At 42.8% G+C, this 25,374-nt stretch overlaps 1 pseudogene; it reads left to right on the top strand.

Annotated features, from left to right (window-relative positions):
* Positions 1-579: 579 nt before the first annotated feature.
* Positions 580-25,374, top strand: part of LOC124027434 — a 29,095-nt pseudogene continuing 4,300 nt past the window's right edge.

The following is a 25,374-nucleotide window of genomic DNA, read 5'->3' on the forward strand; positions in this document are numbered from 1 at the left end:
TAAAGGAGAATTCCACCCAAAAACAATATTTTGGTATTTGTTTCATTCGTCCATTGTTGACATAATCCCAAAATGTTTTGCTTGTCAGCAATCAATTTTTCAAGATATATAACTTTCAAAATACAGAAACGATGATGAAATACACATATGATGATGTGTTTTGCATCATATGATACAAAATGCATCACACAGAGATGATTTCTATATTTTGAAAGTTGATTGTTGACAATCAAAACATTTTGGGACTATTTTAACAATGGACCAAAATACCAAAATATACTTTTTTGGTGGCGTTTTCCTTTAATACTCTAATGTGGTATGATCATTTTGTGTTTTTTCCCTAAATATAAAATAATCCAATTATGTTCAACCAGCCGGTTGATCTAAGCTATTAACCATGAATGCCCACAAACCTGTCAACTAAACAGCTGGTCTTCTGTTCACATTGACCAGCATATACAGTAACCAGAAAACCACCATGTCAGCACATTCAACATGATAAAACAGCAACTAACTGGTATTGCAGAAACTCCTTTCTGAACTTTCCTCCTTAATATCTCTCCATCTCTTCTCCATCAGATGTCATGGCGTCCGACATACCGAAGCTCCAAGTTTCAAACGTCTACGGCAAAGTGGCCAACCGGGAGCACTGCTTTGACGGCATTCCCATCACCAAGAACGTCCATGACAACCACTTCTGTGCCGTCAATGCCAAGTTCCTGGCCATCGTCACGGAGAGTTCCGGTGGAGGGTCCTTTATCGTTATCCCTGTCTCCCAGGTAACCATGGCAGCAGGCCAACAGTGAGGCATTACGTTCTCTGGGCTGCATATCTCTCTGAAACATCTACTCTGAGAATGATTTGTATTTTTGCACTTTAGGTTGTCCTTTTCTCAAAGTCAAAGCACATGACATTGTTTCACCCCTTCCACCACCAATGTGTAGCGCCCATTTGGGTGGTGCCACGGCAGCCATTTTACGTAACAACGATCACCACACAACATTGTAAATACCAGTGCCAACCCTAAGCCTAACCCTGTAAAGACCAGTGTCAACCCTAAGCCTAACCCTGTAAAGACCAGTGTCAACCCTAAGCCTAACCCTGTAAAGACCCGTGTCAACCCTAAGCCTAACCCTGTAAAGACCAGTGTCAACCCTAAGCCTAACCCTGTAAAGACCAGTGCCAACCCTAAGCCTAACCCTGTAAAGACCAGTGTCAACCCTAAGCCTAACCCTGTAAAGACCAGTGCCAACCCTAAGCCTAACCCTGTAAAGACCAGTGTCAACCCTAAGCCTAACCCTGTAAAGACCAGTGCCAATCCCATACTCCTCAACCAGATACCAAATCCAACATTGTAGCTAACAATGGTACGCCAGACTTGCACTTAAATATCCTGAAGGACATTGTTGTAATGGAAAATGTGTAACTTTCAAAGACCTTAAAAGTATCTAGTGGACTGTGGAGGGAAAATGTTGATTTTACCTGAAGAGGAGTCTGGTTTTCATTAATGATTCCAATGATTACTGGAAATACATTTGGATGACGTATGATATTTATGTTTTACTGTTCTACAAAGCAAACCTTTTCTGGAGAGCTTTGAACACTCACCTTTAGGTTTAACATGGAGTTAGGATAATACTGTGTTAATATAATATAATAATAATAATAATATATGCCATTTAGCAGACGCTTTTATCCAAAGTGACTTACAGTCATGTGTGCATACATTCTACGTATGGGTGGTCTCGGGAATCGAACCCACTACCCTGGCGTTACAAGCGCCATGCTCTACCAACTGAGCTACAGAAGGACCACCGTGTTGTGTGATTGTACATATATTTACTACTTATACACCGGGTGGGTCTAATCCTGGATGCTGAATGTTACTCCTACCCCCTACTTTTTCGAACATTCTGTTAAAAATCGCGCAACATTTCAGCGCCCTGCTACTCATGCCAGGAATATAGTATATGCATATGATTAATATGTGTGGATAGAAAACACTCAGATGTTTATAAAACTTGTTAAATCACGGCTGTGACTATAACAGAACATGTGTTTCATCGAAAAGTGCAGGAAAATCTGATCACTGAAAATTGGAAAATATATCCATGCGCCACTTCAACACATTGTTAAACGTGATCCACATTAAATGGGGCCGAGGTTGCAATGCCTACAGCTTCCACACGATGTCAACAGTCTTGTCATTTGCCTACGATTTGTTACTTGGTCAAACAGACACAAGGCAGCGCAGTTCTTCCGGTCTCCGACCGGATATTTTGGTTGAGATTTACCCGGACATTATTTTCAGACGTACAGCTATAGAATATACATCGCCTCGTGATCAATTTGATCGCTTATTAACGTTTACTAATACCTAAAGTTGCATTACAAAAGTATTTTGAAGTGTTTTGTAAAAGTTTATTGTCGACTTTTTTAATTTTAAAAGATGACGTTACGTTATAAAACGCTATTTTTTTCGTTGATCACACAGTCTTCATAGATCGATATCTAGGCTATATATGGACCGATTTAATCGAAAAAAAGACCCAATAGTGATGTTTATGGGACATCTAGGAGTGCCAACAAAGAAGATGGTCAAAGGTAATGAATGTTTTATATTTTATTTGTGCGTTTTGTGTAGCGCCGACTATGCTAATTATTTTGTTTATGTCCCTTGCGGGTCTTTTGAGGTGTTACATGCTATCAGATAATAGCTTCTCATGCTTTCGCCGAAAAGCATTTTAAAAATCTGACTTGTTGCCTGGATTCACAATGAGTGTAGCTTTAATTCAGTACCCTGCATGTGTATTTTAATGAACGTTTGAGTTTTAACGAGTGCTATTAGCATTTAGCGTAGTGCATTTGCATTTCCAGATGTCTAGATGGGACGCCTGCGTGTCATGTAGGAGCAAGAGGTTAAAACCGCATTCCAGTGGTGTCTATTCCAGTAACTACCACCGGCTGAATCTATGACGTTAAAATGCCTATTTACTCTGTTCCACCTGACTGCCCAATCCACTGTCTCATCTGCCCAGGCAGGGAAGTTATGAACTTGATCTCCACTATAAAAAGCATCTAGACATTATCTCCCATGTCTTTTAGACGAGCATTTGGTTTTCAACAGCAGAGATCTATAATAACCTTGCTGTCTGTCTCTCTGACATTTGCAACATTGTTTCAATATAGAAATCTGATCTCCAGCTGTCCTATGGTAGTGAACATGTCAGGAGTTGGGACGAGACAGACAGGCAGGCAGCTTTCCTTAGCCAGTCGAAATCATGAATCAGACAAATGTTGATGCATATATACGAACAAATGTCAATAGAAAAACACGAAATGCAGCTAGTTTTCTGTAAATCCAGCTTCAGTTTGAAGTGATTGTGAACCGTGGCCTGGTACGAATCTGTTGTTCTACCCCTGAACAAGGCAGTTAACCCACTGTTCCCGAGGCCCTAATTGATATTAACAATTTGTTCTTTAACTGACTTGCCTGGTAAAATAAAAACCATCAATGGGGGAAATGTCAAATGTAACTGCTTTCCACACCACACATAGTGCTTTCCACACCACACATAGTGCTTTCCACACCACACATAGTGCTTGTCACACCACACATAGTGCTTTCCACACCACACATAGTGCTTTCCACACCACACATAGTGCTTTCCACACCACACATAGTGCTTTCCACACCACACATAGTGCTTTCCACACCACACATAGTGCTTTCCACACCACACATAGTGCTTGTCACACCACACATAGTGCTTTCCACACCACACATAGTGCTTTCCACACCACACATAGTGCTTTCCACACCACACATAGTGCTTTCCACACCACACATAGTGCTTTCCACACCACACATAGTGCTTTCCACACCACACATAGTGCTTGTCACACCACACATAGTGCTTTCCACACCACACATAGTGCTTTCCACACCACACATAGTGCTTTCCACACCACACATAGTGCTTTCCACACCACACATAGTGCTTTCCACACCACACATAGTGCTTGTCACACCACACATAGTGCTTGTCACACCACACATAGTGCTTTCCACACCACACATAGTGCTTTCCACACCACACATAGTGCTTTCCACACCACACATAGTGCTTTCCACACCACACATAGTGCTTTCCACACCACACATAGTGCTTGTCACACCACACATAGTGCTTTCCACACCACACATAGTGCTTTCCACACCACACATAGTGCTTTCCACACCACACATAGTGCTTGTCACACCACACATAGTGCTTTCCACACCACACATAGTGCTTTCCACACCACACATAGTGCTTTCCACACCACACATAGTGCTTTCCACACCACACATAGTGCTTGTCACACCACACATAGTGCTTTCCACACCACACATAGTGCTTGTCACACCACACATAGTGCCTTCCACACCACACATAGTGCTTTCCACACCACACATAGTGCTTTCCACACCACACATAGTGCTTTCCACACCACACATAGTGCTTTCCACACCACACATAGTGCTTTCCACACCACACATAGTGCTTTCCACACCACACATAGTGCTTGTCACACCACACATAGTGCTTTCCACACCACACATAGTGCTTTCCACACCACACATAGTGCTTTCCACACCACACATAGTGCTTTCCACACCACACATAGTGCTTTCCACACCACACATAGTGCTTGTCACACCACACATAGTGCTTGTCACACCACACATAGTGCTTTCCACACCACACATAGTGCTTTCCACACCACACATAGTGCTTTCCACACCACACATAGTGCTTTCCACACCACACATAGTGCTTTCCACACCACACATAGTGCTTGTCACACCACACATAGTGCTTTCCACACCACACATAGTGCTTTCCACACCACACATAGTGCTTTCCACACCACACATAGTGCTTGTCACACCACACATAGTGCTTTCCACACCACACATAGTGCTTTCCACACCACACATAGTGCTTTCCACACCACACATAGTGCTTTCCACACCACACATAGTGCTTGTCACACCACACATAGTGCTTTCCACACCACACATAGTGCTTGTCACACCACACATAGTGCCTTCCACACCACACATAGTGCTTGCCACACCACACATAGTGCTTTCCACACCACACATAGTGCTTTCCACACCACACATAGTGCTTTCCACACCACACATAGTGCTTGTCACACCACACATAGTGCCTTCCACACCACACATAGTGCTTGCCACACCACACATAGTGCTTTCCACACCACACATAGTGCTTTCCACACCACACATAGTGCTTGCCACACCACACATAGTGCTTTCCACACCACACATAGTGCTTGTCACACCACACATAGTGCTTGTCACACCACACATAGTGCTTTCCACACCACACATAGTGCTTTCCACACCACACATAGTGCTTTCCACACCACACATAGTGCTTTCCACACCACACATAGTGCTTTCCACACCACACATAGTGCTTTCCACACCACACATAGTGCTTGCCACACCAAAGCTGGGGTTTAAGTCACTCATGGAACATGCTTTGGATAACAGCATCTTGCTGAATTACCATATCAAGACCTGAACTCAGATGTACACTGCCCTCTGGTAGCAGTTTGATTTGGCCTGCACTCTGGATAAAAGGCTTTGCAGCCAGAAGCAGTGGAAGTATCTTGTCTTGAGGAGACAGGACTCAGTAAATAGTAGTTGGTCTTTTATATCCCAGGGTGCAGATGGGTTTCATACTAAACAATGAGTGACATCATCTGTATACCCTGACAACAACTGATGTTACTATAGAAAACACATTTGTCCATTTAGATCAATAGGATTGGTGTTGATGAGTGATTTGGGATTTAGAGCCATTAGGCCTAATAAGAGTTTTGATTGGTCTGAAAGAGAGGATGTGAATGAGACCCATCATCTACTTAAACGATGAAGCCAGAGAGGCCGGTGTTGGGAGGATATATTGGCACGGGTGTTGTTAGGCCAGAGATGAAGTCGAGGGCCGCCAAACCGTGTCAATATATCGTCCAAACTCCTGCTTCAAGGGCATTACAACATATTCAAACAATGATTGACATATTTTCATAAAAATATATTGTTTTATTAATTTATTCATACCATGTCATCCTTCCACGAGATATATCCCCAACACAAATCTAGGGTTGGTTCCCAAGCTGCCAGGTCTTTCATTCTATCGGTTCGGTTGCCAAAGACGTGACCCAGTAGTTAAGTATTTCTGTACTAAATCTATGGACACGACACCAGTCGTTCGTTCTAAATGTTCTGTTGCCATGATGGCTGGCAACGTTCTTATCCATTGCTTGCTAGCTAGCCAACTTTGGCCAACACAGTCACATCAAACAGTGGAGCCAGAATAACAACAAAGTAGCTACATTTGTGTTTGTTTAAGTTGTTTTCTTGTGATTGTTTTTGGGATACAACCATAACAATGAGCTAATGATGTGAGATTTCATCTGGCATAGAACATTTGCTCTCTCACCAGGGCATTGTCAGCTCAGAGGATTTGAACTTGCAACCTTTCAGTTACCAGCCCAACGCTCAAACCACTAGGCTACCCTGCCAATGTTGTTTCATTTGAAGTAGTGGAATAGAGTCCAAACCAGGGTACAAGAATGAGATCTGCAGCTGGTACAGGGTGTAAAAATACTGCAGAGATGCAGAACCAATATTCTAATTAGGAAAAGCAGTTATAGGAATGAAAAGGGTGGGACACACACTATAATGGAAAACCACTGTGGGGAATTTTCTGCTCTAGTATTTGACAGCTATTTATTGAATAGGAGAGAAGAAGGCATAGATACATCAGTTTCTGCATTTTCACCAAGTGAAATATGGTGAAATATGAAAGCCACTCCATTAAAATTTTGCAGATACACCGTAGTAATACCATATTGGCAGTTATGAGGGATTTCTCATTGGCGTTAGTTGTTTTGGCACTTCCATCAACGATGGTCTTTGATGGGACAAGCTGTGAACAATTACCGCTCTGCTCCAAGATCTTCCATTCTTTATTGCCAAATAAAGGTTGTCCCTCTCTTTCCACCTCATGCCAAGTTATACTACACTACCTAGAATGCCTCACCCTGTCCCTGCCATGGTCCCTCTCTTTCCACCTCATGCCAAGTTATACTACACTACCTAGAATGCCCCACCCTGTCCCTGCCATGGTCCCTCTCTTTCCACCTCATGCCAAGTTATACTACACTACCTAGAATGCCCCACCCTGTCCCTGCCATGGTCCCTCTCTTTCCACCTCATGCCAAGTTATACTACACTACCTAGAATGCCTCACCCTGTCCCTGCCATGGTCCCTCTCTTTCCACCTCATGCCAAGTTATACTACACTACCTAGAATGCCTCACCCTGTCCCTGTCATGGTCCCTCTCTTTCCACCTCATGCCAAGTTATACTACACTACCTAGAATGCCTCACCCTGTCCCTGTCATGGTCCCTCTCTTTCCACCTCATGCCAAGTTATACTACACTACCTAGAATGCCCCACCCTGTCCCTGTCATGGTCCCAAAGCATTCTACAGCTTTCACTTGGATCAGGCATCAATGGCTCTTTTGTCATGGGTATCCAGAGTCATTCAGTTTACTGTGTTGTCATTCATCTGGCTGAGCTCGTGGCTTTTATCTGTTCGATTGCCTCATAATTGGCTCATGTGTTTCGGTGTAAGACTTGAGCTACTTTCTCATGCTACTTGGGCTACTTTCCCATGCTACTTGGGCTACTTTCCCATGCTACTTGGGCTACTTTCGCAGCCCTCCTCGAAGCAGCTTTCTGCTCGTCTGATTGCAGAATCTCCAACACATATTTTTAACCCTACATTTATTTCTAAGTACCATCCACAGGGTCTGAAAGGCGGCTCATATACTCCCCCTTCACAAAAATGTTGACCCGTATGACCTAAATAATTATAGTCCCATTTCCAAACTCTATTGCCCAGCAAAGATTCTAGAATCCTTGGTAAATACTCAGTTTAGATATTTTATAACAATGAAATGTATTCTAAATGTACACTAGTCAGGTTCCAGACCAGGTCAGAGCACCATCTCTGATACTTCTTTGGTTTTAAATGATGTCTTTAATTGTTTGGATGAGAAAACATATTGTGCAGACCCTTTTTTTTGTGACCTGTCTAAAGCCTTCAACACTGTGGATTGTGCATTACTTATTCAAAGGCTTTCATCAATTGATCATGACCAGGCTGGTTTGAAACTGTGTTAAAGGACAGAATACAGTGTGTGTTTACTGATGGTGTTAAATCAGGTTTTCTGGATTTAACATAGAGTCCCACAGGGATTGATTCTCGGTCCTGTTTTTTTCACTATTTACATTAAGAATATTGTCACCTGAATGCAGATGACACTGTGGTGCATGCTGTTGCCCCCACAGCTGACTAGACTCTATCAGAGCTTTAATCTGTCTTTATTGCCCTGCAGAACGCTTTTGTTGAACTGAAATGGTTACTTAATGCAGGTAAAAACAAGTATATGTTATTTTCCAAATCATGTAAAAATGTATCTGATGATTAATGCATACCTACTTTGGACGGTGCCCTCATTGATTGTGTCCACGCTTATAAATATCTGGGTATCTGAATTTACAAAAAGCTACTATTATCTTTTCAAAGAAGAATGAATTGCAAAAATCGCTGAAGTTGGAGACTTTTATCTCCCTCACCAACTTCAAACATCTGCTATCTGAGCAGCTAACCGATCGCCGCAGCTGTACATACTCTATCGGTAAATAGCCCACCCAGTTTTACCTACCTCATCCCCATACTGTTTTTATTTATTTACTTTTCTGCTCTTTTGCACACCAATATCTCTACCTGTACATGACCATCTGATCATTTATCACTCCAGTGTTAATCTGCAAAATTGTAATTATTCGCCTACCTCCTCATGCCTTTTGCACACAATGTATATAGACTCTCTTTTTTTCTACTGTGTTATTGACTTAATTGTTTACTCCATGTGTAACTCTGTGTTGTCTGTTCACACTGCTATGCTTTATCTTGGCCAGGTCGCAGTTGCAAATGAGAACTTGTTCTCAACTAGCCTACCTGGTTAAATAAAGTTGTTCTCAACTAGCCTACCTGGTTAAATAAAGGTGTTCTCAACTAGCCTACCGGGTTAAATAAAGGTGAAATAAAAGAAGAAAAAGAAGAGTTAGTTAAGAATGTAGAATTAAAATAGCCTTCTGTTGGAACAGGTCCTGTCTTTTGTTAAAAAGCAGAAAACAAATAATTCAGTCAACATTCATTCTGGTTATTGATTAAGGTAATGTCATCTAATGGTTAAGCTGGCTAAGAAGAAAAACTAAACAACCACCTGTCTGATACACAATCCCTCCACAACACCTGTCTGATACACAATCCCTCCACAACACCTGTCTGATACACAATCCCTCCACAACACCTGTCTGATACACAATCCCTCCACAACACCTGTTTGATACACAATCCCTCCACAACACCTGTCTGATACACAATCCCTCCACAACACCTGTCTGATACACAATCCCTCCACAACACCTGTCTGATACACAATCCCTCCACAACACCTGTCTGATACACAATCCCTCCACAACACCTGTCTGATACACAATCCCTCCACAACACCTGTCTGATACACAATCCCTCCACAACACCTGTCTGATACACAATCCCTCCACAACACCTGTCTGATACACAATCCCTCCACAACACCTGTCTGATACACAATCCCTCCACAACACCTGTCTGATACACAATCCCTCCACAACACCTGTCTGAAAATTCAGTGTTATGGTTGTAATAACATTTGTTGGCTGTTATTCATTGGCTTACAAATCTGGTTTTGATTTTGAGTCTATGAATATGTTCACAGCATTACACACAGACACACAGGAGCAATATTGTGTGCATCACCTGAACTCTGCCTTGTTTTATGAAATACTATACATTATTATAAATAAATACACAAATTCACAAATGCTATACTATCCAGTCTTTCTACTTTGCACATTCACCTTCTGCAAATCTACAATTCCAGTGTTTTACTTGCTATATTGTATTTACTTTGCCACCATGCCCTTTTTTTTGCCTTTACCTCCCTTATCTTAGCTCATTTGTTCACATTGTATATAGACTTATTTTTCTACTGTATTAGTGACTGTATGTTTGTTTTACTCCATGTGTAACTCTGTGTTGTTGTATGTGTCAAACTGCTTTGCTTTATCTTGGCCAGGTCGCAATTGTAAATGAGAACTTGTTCTCAACTTGCCTACCTGGTTAAACAAAGGTGAAATAAAATAAAATAAATAAAATATGTCAGTAGGCCTGGAGAAGTGGAATGGAAATAGCATACAGAGGCTACAACTCTCGTACAGGGAAGAAGGGAAAAACATGAGTAGAAGAAGTATGGTAGGCAAAATGATGTCACCAGTCACAGTTTAACCATGGGAAAATCCACCCCCTCTGCCATGCTGGGTAGATTCAGGCGTTGTGGAGAGAGATATCCCACTGAGCACAGATGGCATTTCAACTGCTACTTTTGATTTACATTTGGTTGAGTTGTCAACTATTATGTCAACTTCAGGTGAATCTGAGGTTATTGGTTCTACAGATATGATGTAACCTTCAGGTGAATCTGAGGTATTGGTTCTACAGATATGATGTAACCCCCAGGTGAATCTGAGGTATTGGTTCTACAGATATGATGTAACCCCCAGGTGAATCTGAGGTATTGGTTCTACAGATATGATGTAACCCCCAGGTGAATCTGAGGTATTAGTTCTACAGATATGATGTAACCTTCAGGTGAATCTGAGGTATTAGTTCTACAGATATGATGTAACCTTTAGGTGAAACTGAGGCATTAGTTCTACAGATATGATGCAACCTTTAGGTGAATCTGAGGTATTAGTTCTACAGATATGATGTAACCCCCAGGTGAATCCGAGGTTATTGGTTCTACAGATATGATGTAACCTTCAGGTGAATCTGAGGTATTAGTTCTACAGATATGATGTAACCTTCAGGTGAATCTGAGGTATTGGTTCTACAGATATGATGTAACCTTCAGGTGAATCTGAGGTATTAGTTCTACAGATATGGTGAATCTGAGGTTATTGGTTCTACAGATATGATGTAACCTTCAGGTGAATCTGAGGTATTAGTTCTACAGATATGATGTAACCTTCAGGTGAATCTGAGGTATTGGTTCTACAGATATGATGTAACCTTCAGGTGAATCTGAGGTATTAGTTCTACAGATATGATGTAACCTTCAGGTGAATCTGAGGTATTAGTTCTACAGATATGATGTAACCTTCAGGTGAATCTGAGGTATTAGTTCTACAGATATGATGTAACCCCCAGGTGAATCTGAGGTATTAGTTCTACAGATATGATGTAACCTTCAGGTGAATCTGAGGTATTAGTTCTACAGATATGATGTAACCTTCAGGTGAATCTGAGGTATTAGTTCTACAGATATGATGTAACCCCAGGTGAATCTGAGGTATTAGTTCTACAGATATGATGTAACCTTCAGGTGAATCTGAGGTATTAGTTCTACAGATATGATGTAACCCCCAGGTGAATCTGAGGTATTAGTTCTACAGATATGATGTAACCTTCAGGTGAATCTGAGGTATTAGTTCTACAGATATGATGTAACCTTCAGGTGAATCTGAGGTATTAGTTCTACAGATATGGTGAATCTGAGGTTATTGGTTCTACAGATATGATGTAACCTTCAGGTGAATCTGAGGTATTGGTTCTACAGATATGATGTAACCCCCAGGTGAATCTGAGGTATTAGTTCTACAGATATGATGTAACCTTTAGGTGAATCTGAGGTATTAGTTCTACAGATATGATGTAACCTTCAGGTGAATCTGAGGTATTAGTTCTACAGATATGATGTAAACATGTACAAAGAGAATGTACTTATCAAGTAATGGTGTGTTTGTGTGTGTGCATTTCTTTCCCTCTCAGTGTGTAGAGCTTCTGTGTGTCTAAGTGTGAACACAGCAGTTTATAACAGTCCTGTCTTAGAGAGTCTCTGGTGAACACAGCAGGGTATAACAGTCCTGTGTCAGAGAGTCTCTGGTGAACACAGCAGGTTATAACAGTCCTGTGTTAGAGAGTCTCTGGGGAACACAGCAGGGTATAACAGTCCTGTGTTAGAGAGTCTCTGGTGAACACAGCAGGGTATAACAGTCCTGTGTTAGAGAGTCTCTGGTGAACACAGCAGGGTATAATAGTCCTGTGTTAGAGAGTCTCTGGTGAACACAGCAGGGTATAACAGTCCTGTGTTAGAGAGTCTCTGGTGAACACAGCAGGGTATAACAGTCCTGTGTTAGAGAGTATCTGGTGAACACAGCAGGGTATACCAGTCCTGTGTTAGACAGTCTCTGGTGAACACAGGAGGGTACTCTATCGCTGTGTTAGAGAGTCTCTGGTGAACACAGCATGGTATAACAGTCCTGTGTTAGAGAGTCTCTGGTGAACACAGCAGGGTATAACAGTCCTGTGTTAGAGAGTCTCTGGTGAACACAGCAGGGTATAACAGTCCTGTGTTAGAGAGTCTCTGGTGAACACAGCAGGGTATAACAGTCCTGTGTCAGATAGTCTCTGGTGAACACAGCAGGGTATAACAGTCCTGTGTTAGAGAGTCTCTGGTGAACACAGCAGGGTATAACAGTCCTGTGTTAGAGAGTCTCTGGTGAACACAGCAGGGTATAACAGTCCTGTGTTAGAGAGTCTCTGGTGAACACAGCAGGTTATAACAGTCCTGTGTCAGAGAGTCTCTGGTGAACACAGCAGGGTATAACAGTCCTGTGTTAGAGAGTCTCTGGTGAACACAGCAGGGTATAACAGTCCTGTGTTAGAGAGTCTCTGGTGAACACAGCAGGGTATAACAGTCCTGTGTTAGAGAGTCTCTGGTGACCACAGCAGGGTATAACAGTCCTGTGTTAGAGAGTCTCTGGTGAACACAGCAGGGTATAACAGTCCTGTGTTAGAGAGTATCTGGTGAACACAGCAGGGTATAACAGTCCTGTATTCTAGAGTCTCTGGTGAACACAGCAGGGTATAACAGTCCTGTGTTAGAGAGTCTCTGGTGAACACAGCAGGGTATAACAGTCCTGTGTTAGAGAGTCTCTGGTGAACACAGCAGGTTATAACAGTCCTGTGTTAGAGAGTCTCTGGTGAACACAGCAGGTTATAACAGTCCTGTGTTAGAGAGTCTCTGGTGAACACAGCAGGGTATAACAGTCCTGTGATAGAGAGTCTCTGGTGAACACAGCAGGGTATAACAATCCTGTTTTAGAGAGTCTCTGGTGAACACAGCAGGGTATAACAGTCCTGTGTTAGAGGGTCTCTGGTGAACACAGCAGGGTATAACAGTCCTGTGTTAGAGAGTCTCTGGTGAACACAGCAGGGTATAACAGTCCTGTGTTAGAGAGTCTCTGGTGAACACAGCAGGGTATAACAGTCCTGTTTTAGAGAGTCTCTGGTGAACACAGCAGGGTATAACAGTCCTGTGTTAGAGAGTCTCTGGTGAACACAGCAGGGTATAACAGCCCTGTGTTAGAGAGTCTCTGGTGAACACAGCAGGTTATAACAGTCCTGTTTTAGAGAGTCTCTGGTGAACACAGCAGGGTACTCTATCTCTGTGTTAGAGAGTCTCTGGTGAACACAGCAGGTTATAACAGTCCTGTGTTAGAGAGTCTCTGGTGAACACAGCAGGGTACTCTATCTCTGTGTTAGAGAGTCTCTGGTGAACACAGCAGGTTATAACAGTCCTGTTTTAGAGAGTCTCTGGTGAACACAGCAGGGTACTCTATCTCTGTGTTAGAGAGTCTCTGGTGACCACAGCAGGTTATAACAGTCCTGTGTTAGAGAGTCTCTGGTGAACACAGCAGGGTATAACAGTCCTGTTTTAGAGAGTCTCTGGTGAACACAGCAGGGTATAACAGTCCTGTGTTATAGAGTCTCTGGTGAACACAGCAGGGTATAACAGTCCTGTTTTAGAGAGTCTCTGGTGAACACAGCAGGGTACTCTATCTCTGTGTTAGAGAGTCTCTGGTGAACACAGCAGGTTATAACAGTCCTGTGTTAGAGAGTCTCTGGTGAACACAGCAGGGTATAACAGTCCTGTGTTAGAGAGTCTCTGGTGAACACAGCAGGGTATAACAGTCCTGTGTTAGAGAGTCTCTGGTGATAATGTGTTGTGTGGCTGTTACCAGATGACATCATGAGAATGTCTGTAATTGGAAGTGTTTTGTCTTTAACCCTTAAAGGGAACCAACCAGTGTACTGAATGCCCAGAGGGCCTGGTTCAACCCAAGGTCTCATTCACACCATCTCAGAATTGTGATCCAGATTCACCCTGGCGTCAGCCTGGTGCCTCCCTTTGTCCTCTATTTATTAATATTCAAAGACTTTGAATTCCATAACCGATGTAATAATGACATAATCCTGTAAGATTTACACTGAGGCCCAACATGCTTCTACAAGATGATATCAGGCTTTGTTTTAATATTTGATCAGATGTGTTGCCCTCTTTCCCTCAGCTAATGAGTAATGAATATTTCTGATTAAAACTGACATCTGACATGTCTGTTGAGTATTGAGGACCTATGGGAAATCAAACAGGAGATGATGACTTTAGCTAATAGAAGAAATCTCTGGAAGAAAGTCTACATTAGTAAATTACACACTAATTGAGAATAGTTGGTAAAGTTGTACTGTTGGGAAGCTGTTGAGATTGGACTCTTTTTCTGAAAAGCAGGGAAGGGACTTTAGCTGTAAATCTGTTGTGCCATGAAAAGGATACTCCAAGTTATGAATGTTGCTGTTGGTTTGTCACACACACACACACACACACACACACACACACACACACACACACACACACGCACGCACGCACGCACGCACGCACGCACGCACGCACGCACGCACGCACGCACACACACACACACACACACACACGCACGCACGCACGCACGCACGCACGCACACACACACACACACACACACACACACACACACACACACACACACACACACACACACACACACACACACACACACACACACACACGCGCACACAAATACAGGATGTACACTGCATTCAGAAAGTATTCAGACCCCTTGACTTTTTCCACATTTTGTTACGTTAGAGCCTTATTTTAAAATTGATTTAAAAAATACAAAAATACCATCTACAATCTACACACAATGCCCCATAATGACGTAGAAAAAAACTGCTTTTTAAAAATGTTTGCGAATGTATTCAAAATAAAAACGGAAATATCATATTTACATAAGTATTCAGACCCTTTACTCAGCACTTTGTTGAAGCACCTTTGGCAGCGATCAGGCTTTTGTAGTAGAGTGGCCAGACGGAAGCCACTCCTCAGTAAAAAGGCACATAACAGCCCTCTTGGAGGTTGCCAAAAGGCTCTCAGACCATGAGAAACAAGATTCTCTGGTCTGCTAAAACCAAGATTGAACTCTTTGACCTGAATGCCAAGCATCACATCTCGAGAAAACCTGGCACCATCCCAACGGTGAAGCATGGTGGTGGCAGCATCATACTGTGGGGATGTTTGTCGGTGGTAGGGACTGGCATTGAGGGAAAGATGAACGGAGCAACATACAGAGAGATCCTTGATGAAAACCTGGCACCATCCCAACGGTGAAGCATGGTGGTGGCAGCATCATACTGTGGGGATGTTTGTCGGTGGTAGGGACTGGCATTGAGGGAAAGATGAACGGAGCAACATACAGAGAGATCCTTGATGAAAACCTGGCACCATCCCAACGGTGAAGCATGGTGGTGGCAGCATCATACTGTGGGGATGTTTGTCGGTGGTAGGGACTGGCATTGAGGGAAAGATGAACGGAGCAACATACAGAGAGATCCTTGATGAAAACCTGGCACCATCCCAACGGTGAAGCATGGTGGTGGCAGCATCATACTGTGGGGATGTTTGTCGGTGGTAGGGACTGGCATTGAGGGAAAGATGAACGGAGCAACATACAGAGAGATCCTTGATGAAAACCTGCTCCAAAGCACTCAGGACCTCAGACTGTGGTGAAGGTTCACCTTGCAACAGGACAACGACCCTAAGCACACAGCCAAGACAATGCAGGAGTGGCTTCGAGAACGTGCTTCAACAAGGTACTGTGTAAGGGTCTGAATACTTATGTAAATGTGATATTTAAGATTTTTATTTTTAAAACATATGCAAAAATGTGTAAAAAACTGTTTTTGCTATGTCATTATGGGGTATTGTGTGTAGATTGACGAGGGGGGGGAAATGTAATCAATTTTAGAATAAGGCTGTAACGTAACAAAATGTGGAAAAAGTCAAGTGGTCTGAATACTTTCTGAATGCGCTGTATATATCAATATAAAAATGCACACACGCACGCACACGCGCGCACGCACGCACGCACGCACGCACGCACGCACGCACGCACACACACACACACACACACACACACACACACACACACACACACACACACACACACACACACACACACACACACACACAGCCAGTTCCACTCAGGCTTGGCCTGAAGCTCTCAGCCATATGTCTCTGAGGAAATAAGAAGGAGGTCAGTGGATTGAAGTGACATCAAACATTCATGACATCATGACCAACATGGAGAGGTCTCAGCCATGATCCATCCAAGTCTGCTAATCCAGCGCCTCACTGTGGACGTAGAGGCACATTGCAATAACAATCCTTTGGTTGTCCCTGGTTCTTCAAAACAAAGGAAATTATGTTATTTCTTCAATGTGTATTTCTCTGCTGCATTGTGTTCATGTTGATTGACTTTAACAGCCAAAGTGTTGAGTTTGTTTGGTGATTGAAGGATCAGCTGGGAAACATTGTTACAGCATCAGTTTACATGGCTAGTGTTACTAAATGGTGTCCTCTGACCTTGACATATGTAGGGCAGTGTTAACTGTTTACATGGCTAGTGTTACTAAATGGTGTCCTCTGGTGCCCTCTGACCTTGACATATGTAGGGCAGTGTTAACTGTTTACATGGCTAGTGTTACTAAATGGTGTCCTCTGACCTTGACATATGTAGGGCAGTGTTAACTGTTTACATGGCTAGTGTTACTAAATGGTGTCCTCTGACCTTGACATATGTAGGACAGTGTTAACTGTTTACATGGCTAGTGTTACTAAATGGTGTCCTCTGACCTTAATATAATAATAATAATATATGCCATTTAGCAGACGCTTTTATCCAAAGCGACTTACAGTCATGTGTGCATACTTGACATATGTAGGGCAGTGTTAACTGTTTACATGGCTAGTGTTACTAAATGGTGTCCTCTGACCTTGACATATGTATGGCAGTGTTAACTGTTTTCATGGCTAGTGTTACTAAATGGTGTCCTCTGGTGCCCTCTGACCTTGACATATGTAGGGCAGTGTTAACTGTTTACATGGCTAGTGTTACTAAATGGTGTCCTCTGACCTTGACATATGTAGGGCAGTGTTAACTGTTTACATGGCTAGTGTTACTAAATGGTGTCCTCTGACCTTGACATATGTAGGGCATGTTAACTGTTTACATGGCTAGTGTTACTAAATGGTGTCCTCTGACCTTGACATATGTAGGGCAGTGTTAACTGTTTACATGGCTAGTGTTACTAAATGGTGTCCTCTGGTGCCCTCTGACCTTGACATATGTAGGGCAGTGTTAACTGTTTACATGGCTAGTGTTACTAAATGGTGTCCTCTGACCTTGACATATGTAGGGCAGTGTTAACTGTTTACATGGCTAGTGTTACTAAATGGTGTCCTCTGACCTTGGCATATGTAGGGCAGTGTTAACTGTTTACATGGCTAGTGTTACTAAATGGTGTCATCTGACCTTGACATATGTAGGGCAGTGTTAACTGTTTACATGGCTAGTGTTACTAAATGGTGTCCTCTGACCTTGACATATGTAGGGCAGTGTTAACTGTTTACATGGCTAGTGTTACTAAATGGTGTCCTCTGACCTTGACATATATGTGGGGTTCTGTAGCTCAGTTGGTAGAGCATGGCGCTTGTAACGCCAGGGTAGTGGGTTCGATCCCCGGGACCACCCATACGTAGAATGTATGCACACATGACTGTAAGTCGCTTTGGATAAAAGCGTCTGCTAAATGGCATATATTATTATTATACATATGTAGGGCAGTGTTAACTGTTTACATGGCTAGTGTTACTAAATGGTGTCCTCTGACCTTGACATATGTAGGGCAGTGTTAACTGTTTACATGGCTAGTGTTACTAAATGGTGTCCTCTGACCTTGACATATGTAGGGCAGTGTTAACTGTTTACATGGCTAGTGTTACTAAATGGTGTCCTCTGACCTTGACATATGTAGGGCAGTGTTAACTGTTTACATGGCTAGTGTTACTAAATGGTGTCCTCTGACCTTGACATATGTAGGGCAGTGTTAACTGTTTACATGTCTAGTGTTACTAAATGGTGTCCTCTGACCTTGACATATGTATGGCAGTGTTAACTGTTTTCATGGCTAGTGTTACTAAATGGTGTCCTCTGGTGCCCTCTGACCTTGACATATGTAGGGCAGTGTTAACTGTTTACATGGCTAGTGTTACTAAATGGTGTCCTCTGACCTTGACATATGTAAGGCAGTGTTAACTGTTTACATGGCTAGTGTTACTAAATGGTGTCCTCTGACCTTGACATATGTAGGGCATGTTAACTGTTTACATGGCTAGTGTTACTAAATGGTGTCCTCTGGTGCCCTCTGACCTTGACATATGTAGGGCAGTGTTAACTGTTTACATGGCTAGTGTTATTAAATGGTGTCCTCTGACCTTGACATATGTAGGGCAGTGTTAACTGTTTACATGGCTAGTGTTACTAAATGGTGTCCTCTGACCTTGACATATGTAGGGCAGTGTTAACTGTTTACATGGCTAGTGTTACTAAATGGTGTCCTCTGACCTTGACATATGTAGGGCAGTGTTAACTGTTTACATGGCTAGTGTTACTAAATGGTGTCCTCTGACCTTGACATATGTAGGGCAGTGTTAACTGTTTACATGGCTAGTGTTACTAAATGGTGTCCTCTGACCTTGACATATGTAGGGCAGTGTTAACTGTTTACATGGCTAGTGTTACTAAATGGTGTCCTCTGACCTTGACATATGTAGGGCAGTGTTAACTGTTTACATAGCTAGTGTTACTAAATGGTGTCCTCTGACCTTGACATATGTAGGGCAGTGTTAACTGTTTACATGGCTGGTGTTACTAAGTGGTGTCCTCTGACCTTGACATATGTAGGGCAGTGTTAACTGTTTACATGGCTAGTGTTACTCAGTGGTGCCCTCTGACCTTGACATATGTAGGGCAGTGTTAACTGTTTACATGGCTAGTGTTACTAAATGGTGTCCTCTGACCTTGACATATGTAGGGCAGTGTTAACTGTTTACATGGCTAGTGTTACTAAATGGTGTCCTCTGACCTTGACATATGTAGGGCAGTGTTAACTGTTTACATGGCTAGTGTTACTAAATGGTGTCCTCTGACCTTGACATATGTAGGGCAGTGTTAACTGTTTACATGGCTAGTGTTACTAAATGGTGTCCTCTGACCTTGACATATGTAGGGCAGTGTTAACTGTTTACATGGCTAGTGTTACTAAATGGTGTCCTCTGACCTTGACATATGTAGGGCAGTGTTAACTGTTTACATGGCTAGTGTTACTAAATGGTGTCCTCTGACCTTGACATATGTAGGGCAGTGTTAACTGTTTACATGGCTAGTGTTACTAAATGGTGTCCTCTGACCTTGACATATGTAGGGCAGTGTTAACTGTTTACATAGCTAGTGTTACTAAATGGTGTCCTCTGACCTTGACATATGTAGGGCAGTGTTAACTGTTTACATGGCTGGTGTTACTAAGTGGTGTCCTCTGACCTTGACATATGTAGGGCAGTGTTAACTGTTTACATGGCTAGTGTTACTAAATGGTGTCCTCTGACCTTGACATATGTAGGGCAGTGTTAACTGTTTACATGGCTAGTGTTACTAAATGGTGTCCTCTGACCTTGACATATGTAGGGCAGTGTTAACTGTTTACATGGCTAGTGTTACTAAATGGTGTCCTCTGACCTTGACATATGTAGGGCAGTGTTAACTGTTTACATGGCTAGTGTTACTAAATGGTGTCCTCTGACCTTGACATATGTAGGGCAGTGTTAACTGTTTACATGGCTAGTGTTACTAAATGGTGTCCTCTGACCTTGACATATGTAGGGCAGTGTTAACTGTTTACATGGCTAGTGTTACTAAATGGTGTCCTCTGACCTTGACATATGTAGGGCAGTGTTAACTGTTTACATGGCTGGTGTTACTAAGTGGTGTCCTCTGACCTTGACATATGTAGGGCAGTGTTAACTGTTTACATGGCTAGTGTTACTCAGTGGTGTCCTCTGAGGGCTCCCGAGTGGCGCAACAGTCTAAGGCACTGCATCTCAGTGCAAGAGGAATCACTACAGACCCTGGTTCAATTCCTGGCTGTATCACAACTGGCTGTGATTGGGAGTCCCATTGGGTAGTACACAATTGGCCCAGTGCTGTCTGGATTTGGCCAGGGTAGGCCGTCATTGTAAATAAGGATTTGTTCTTAACTGACTTGCCTAGTTAAATAAAGATATATTTTTTAATGACCTTGACATTTGGCCTATATGTGTGATGTCATCATTTGGAAAATACATGGTCATGTTCATATCAGTAATGGTGATAGAAAGCCATTGAAGTCTGTTCTTTCCTCAATATATAATCAGTATGTTTGTTCTTCTGTTTCAGGCGGGCCGCATCGACCCCCACCACCCCAAAGTGTGTGGCCACCAAGGCAATGTCCTGGACATCAAATGGAATCCCTTCTTTGAAAACATCATAGCTTCCTGCTCTGAAGATTCCTCTGTGAGTGCACACACACACACACACACACACACACACACACACACACACACACACACACACACACACACACACACACACACACACACACACACACACACACACACACACACACACACACACACACACACACACACACACATACACACACACACAGTAAACTGCTGTTTCTGCTGACTCATTAACTGTGCAGCTACAGTTGAAGTCGGACGTTAACATACACCTTAGCCAAATACATTTAAACTCAGTTTTTCACAATTCCTGACATTTAATCATCGTAAAAATTCCCTGTCTGAGGTCAGTTAGGATTACCACTTTATTTTAAGAATGTGAAATGTCAGAATAATAGTAGAGAGAATGATTTATTTCAGATTTTATTTCTTTCATCACATTTCCAGAGTGTCAGAAGTTTACATACACTCAATTTGTATTTGGTAGCATTGCCTTTAAATGGTTAAACTTGGATCAAACGTTTCAGGTAGACTTCCACAAGCTTCCCACAATAAGTTGGGTGACTTTTGGCCCATTCCTCCTGACAGAGCTGGTGTAACTGAGTCAGATTTGTAGGCCTCCTTTGCTCACACACGCTTTTTCAGTTCTGCCCACACATTTTCTATAGGATTGAGGTCAGGGCTTTGTGATGGCCACTCCAATACCTTGACTTTGTTGTCTTTAAGCCATTTTACCACAACTTTGTTAGTATGCTTGGGGTCATTGTCCATTTGGAAGAACCATTTGTGACAAAGCTTTAACTTCGCATGTGTGTGTGTGTGTGTGTGTGTGTGTGTGTGTGTGTGTGTGTGTGTGTGTGTGTGTGTGTGTGTGTGTGTGTGTGTGTGTGTGTGTGTGTGTGTGTGTGTGTCGTGTGTGTGTGTGTGTGTGTGTGTGTGTGTGTGTGTGTGTGTGTGTGTGTGTGTGTGTGTGTGTGTGTGTGTGTGTGTGTGTGTGTGTGTGTGTGTGTGTGTGTGTGTGTGTGTGTGTGTGTGTGTGTGTGTGTGTGTGTGTGTGTGTGTGTGTGTGTGTGTGTGTGTGTGTGTGTGTGTGTGTGTGTGTGTGTGTGTGTGTGTGTGTGTGTGTGTGTGTGTGTGTGTGTGTGTGTGTGTGTGTGTGTGTGCCAGGTACAGTATGGGAGATCCCAGAGGGAGGGCTGAGGCGGAATATGACAGAGGCCATGATGGAGCTGTATGGACACAGCAGGCGTGTGGGCCTCATCGAGTGGCACCCCACCAGCAGTGGAATCCTCTTCAGTGCTGGCTATGACTATAAGGTATTATCACTTATCACTGGCTAGGACTTTAAGGTATCATTACAGATCACTGGCTATGACTATAAGGTATCATTACAGATCACTGGCTATGACTGTAAGGTATCATTACAGATCACTGGCTACTACTGTAAGGTATCATTACAGATCACTGGCTACGACTGTAAGGTATCATTACAGATCACTGGCTATGACTGTAAGGTATCATCACAGATCACTGGCTACTACTGTAAGGTATCATCACAGATCACTGGCTATGACTATAAGGTATTATCACTTATCACTGGCTAGGACTTTAAGGTATCATTACAGATCACTGGCTATGACTTTAAGGTATCATTACAGATCACTGGCTATGACTATAAGGTATCATCACAGATCACTGGCTATGACTATAAGGTATTATCACTTATCACTGGCTAGGACTTTAAGGTATCATTACAGATCACTGGCTATGACTTTAAGGTATCATTACAGATCACTGGCTACTACTGTAAGGTATCATTACAGATCACTGGCTACTACTGTAAGGTATCATTACAGATCACTGGCTACGACTGTAAGGTATCGTTACAGATCACTGACTACGACTGTAAGGTATCATCACAGATCACTGGCTACTACTGTAAGGTATCATCACAGATCACTGGCTACTACTGTAAGGTATCATCACAGATCACTGGCTAGGACTGTAAGGTATCATCACAGATCACTGGCTAGGACTGTAAGGTATCATCACAGATCACTGGCTACTACTGTAAGGTATCATCACAGATCACTGGCTAGGACTGTAAGGTATCATCACAGATCACTGGCTAGGACTGTAAGGTATCATCACAGATCACTGGCTACTACTGTAAGGTATCATCACAGATCACTGGCTACTACTGTAAGGTATCATCACAGATCACTGGCTACGACTGTAAAGTATCATCACAGATCACTGGCTAGGACTGTAAGGTATCATTACAGATCACTGGCTAGGACTGTAAGGTATCATCACAGATCACTGGCTACGACTGTAAGGTATCATCACAGATCACTGGCTACGACTGTAAAGTATCATCACAGATCACTGGCTAGGACTGTAAGGTATCATTACAGATCACTGGCTACTACTGTAAGGTATCATCACAGATCACTGGCTACGACTGTAAAGTATCATCACAGATCACTGGATAAGAGCGTCTGCTAAATGAATTAAATGTAAATGTAAATGTACTACTGTAAGGTATCATTACAGATCACTGGCTACGACTGTAAGGTATACACAACAGGGTCACATTCATTAGTGCACAACATAGCACAACGTCACAAAACTATTTGTAATAGTACAAACAAACAAAAAAGTGTTTTTATTGGAGTTCAGGGGAAGTCTTTCCCTATTTCACTCCCTTTTCTTCAAAGATCAGATATGATCTAAGATCAGATCAGAACTGACAGTTGATATGATTCCCTGCCCGTCCCATCCAGATCCTGATCTGGAACCTGGAGATAGGTGAGCCGGTGAAGATGATCGACTGTCACTCTGACGTCATCGTGTGCATGTCCTTCAACACAGACGGCAGCCTGCTGGCCACCAGCTGTAAAGACAAGAAGCTGCGTGTCATCGAGCCGCGCTCCGGGAGAGTCTTACAGGTCAGTCTTACAGCGAGCAGAGAAAGTTTCACTGTCCTTTACAGAGTACATATAAATGAGTGAATATAATGCCCCATTACAGTAGTCTCTGTGTGTTTGTTCCCCACATTTAGAGTGAATATAATGCCCCATTGCAGTAGAGTCTCTGTGTGTTTGTTCCCCACCAGCACGCCAGCTGTAAGAACCACAGGGTGAACAGAGTGGTGTTTCTGGGCAACATGAAGAGGCTGCTAACGACAGGTGTGTCCCGGTGGAACACCAGACAGATTGCACTGTGGGATCAGGTGAGGCAGCCGGGGACCCCCTGCTGGGATGTGGGGCTGAATGTTTCCCCTTGTGTGTGTGTGTGTGTGTGTGTGTGTGTGTGTGTGTGTGTGTGTGTGTGTGTGTGTGTGTGTGTGTGTGTGTGTGTGTGTGTGTGTGTGTGTGTGTGTGTGTGTGTGTGTGTGTGTGTGTTGTGCGTGCGCGTCTTCATGTGTGTGTGTGTGCGTGCGTGCGTGTGAGTGTGTATATGTGCAACTGCACTTGTGTGTATATCCTTAATTAAGGATTGTGTGTGTCCTCAAGTGTGTGTGTTCATGAACAATGTCTGATCCCTGTGTGTGTGTGTGTGTGTGTGTGTGTGTGTGTGTGTGTGTGTGTGTGTGTGTGTGTGTGTGTGTGTGTGTGTGTGTGTGTGTGTGTGTGTGTGTGTGTGTGTGTGTGTGTGTGTGTGTTGTCCCACAGGAGGACCTGTCTATGCCCATGGTAGAAGAGGAGATAGACGGTCTCTCAGGGCTGCTGTTTCCTTTCTATGATGCAGACACACACATGCTGTACCTGGCAGGAAAGGTGAGCACTGCCCCTTACACAACACAATGAACAGTGTGAACATGAGTGTGGACTCTTTTTTTAAAGACAAATTAGTCATTTGATTGGTTTAGGTAGATGTGAGACGTCATTTGATTGGTTTAAGTAGATGTGAGACGTCATTTGATTGGTTTAGGTAGATGTGAGACGTCATTTGATTGGTTTAGGTAGATGTGAGACGTCATTTGATTGGTTTAAGTAGATGTGAGACGTCATTTGATTGGTTTAGGTAGATGTGAGACGTCATTTGATTGGTTTAAGTAGATGTGAGACGTCATTTGATTGGTTTAGGTAGATGTGAGACGTCATTTGATTGGTTTAAGTAGATGTGAGACGTCATTTGATTGGTTTAAGTAGATGTGAGACGTCATTTGATTGGTTTAGGTAGATGTGAGACGTCATTTGATTGGTTTAAGTAGATGCGAGACCATAGTGTATCCAAACCGTTAACTCGTTAACCAAAAAGATTGTTAAATAGTATTTCCCTGATTCAATGCTGGTATTCCCTTTCTGTTTCGTCAACAACCCCTGTCAGGAACAGTGAGGGTAAAACATATATGTACATGTACAGGAAGACATCTGGGTCAGATAGTAAACAAATA

The sequence above is a fragment of the Oncorhynchus gorbuscha genome, unplaced genomic scaffold (assembly GCF_021184085.1).
Source record: "Oncorhynchus gorbuscha isolate QuinsamMale2020 ecotype Even-year unplaced genomic scaffold, OgorEven_v1.0 Un_scaffold_3216, whole genome shotgun sequence".
NCBI classification, from domain to species: Eukaryota; Metazoa; Chordata; class Actinopteri; order Salmoniformes; family Salmonidae; genus Oncorhynchus; species Oncorhynchus gorbuscha.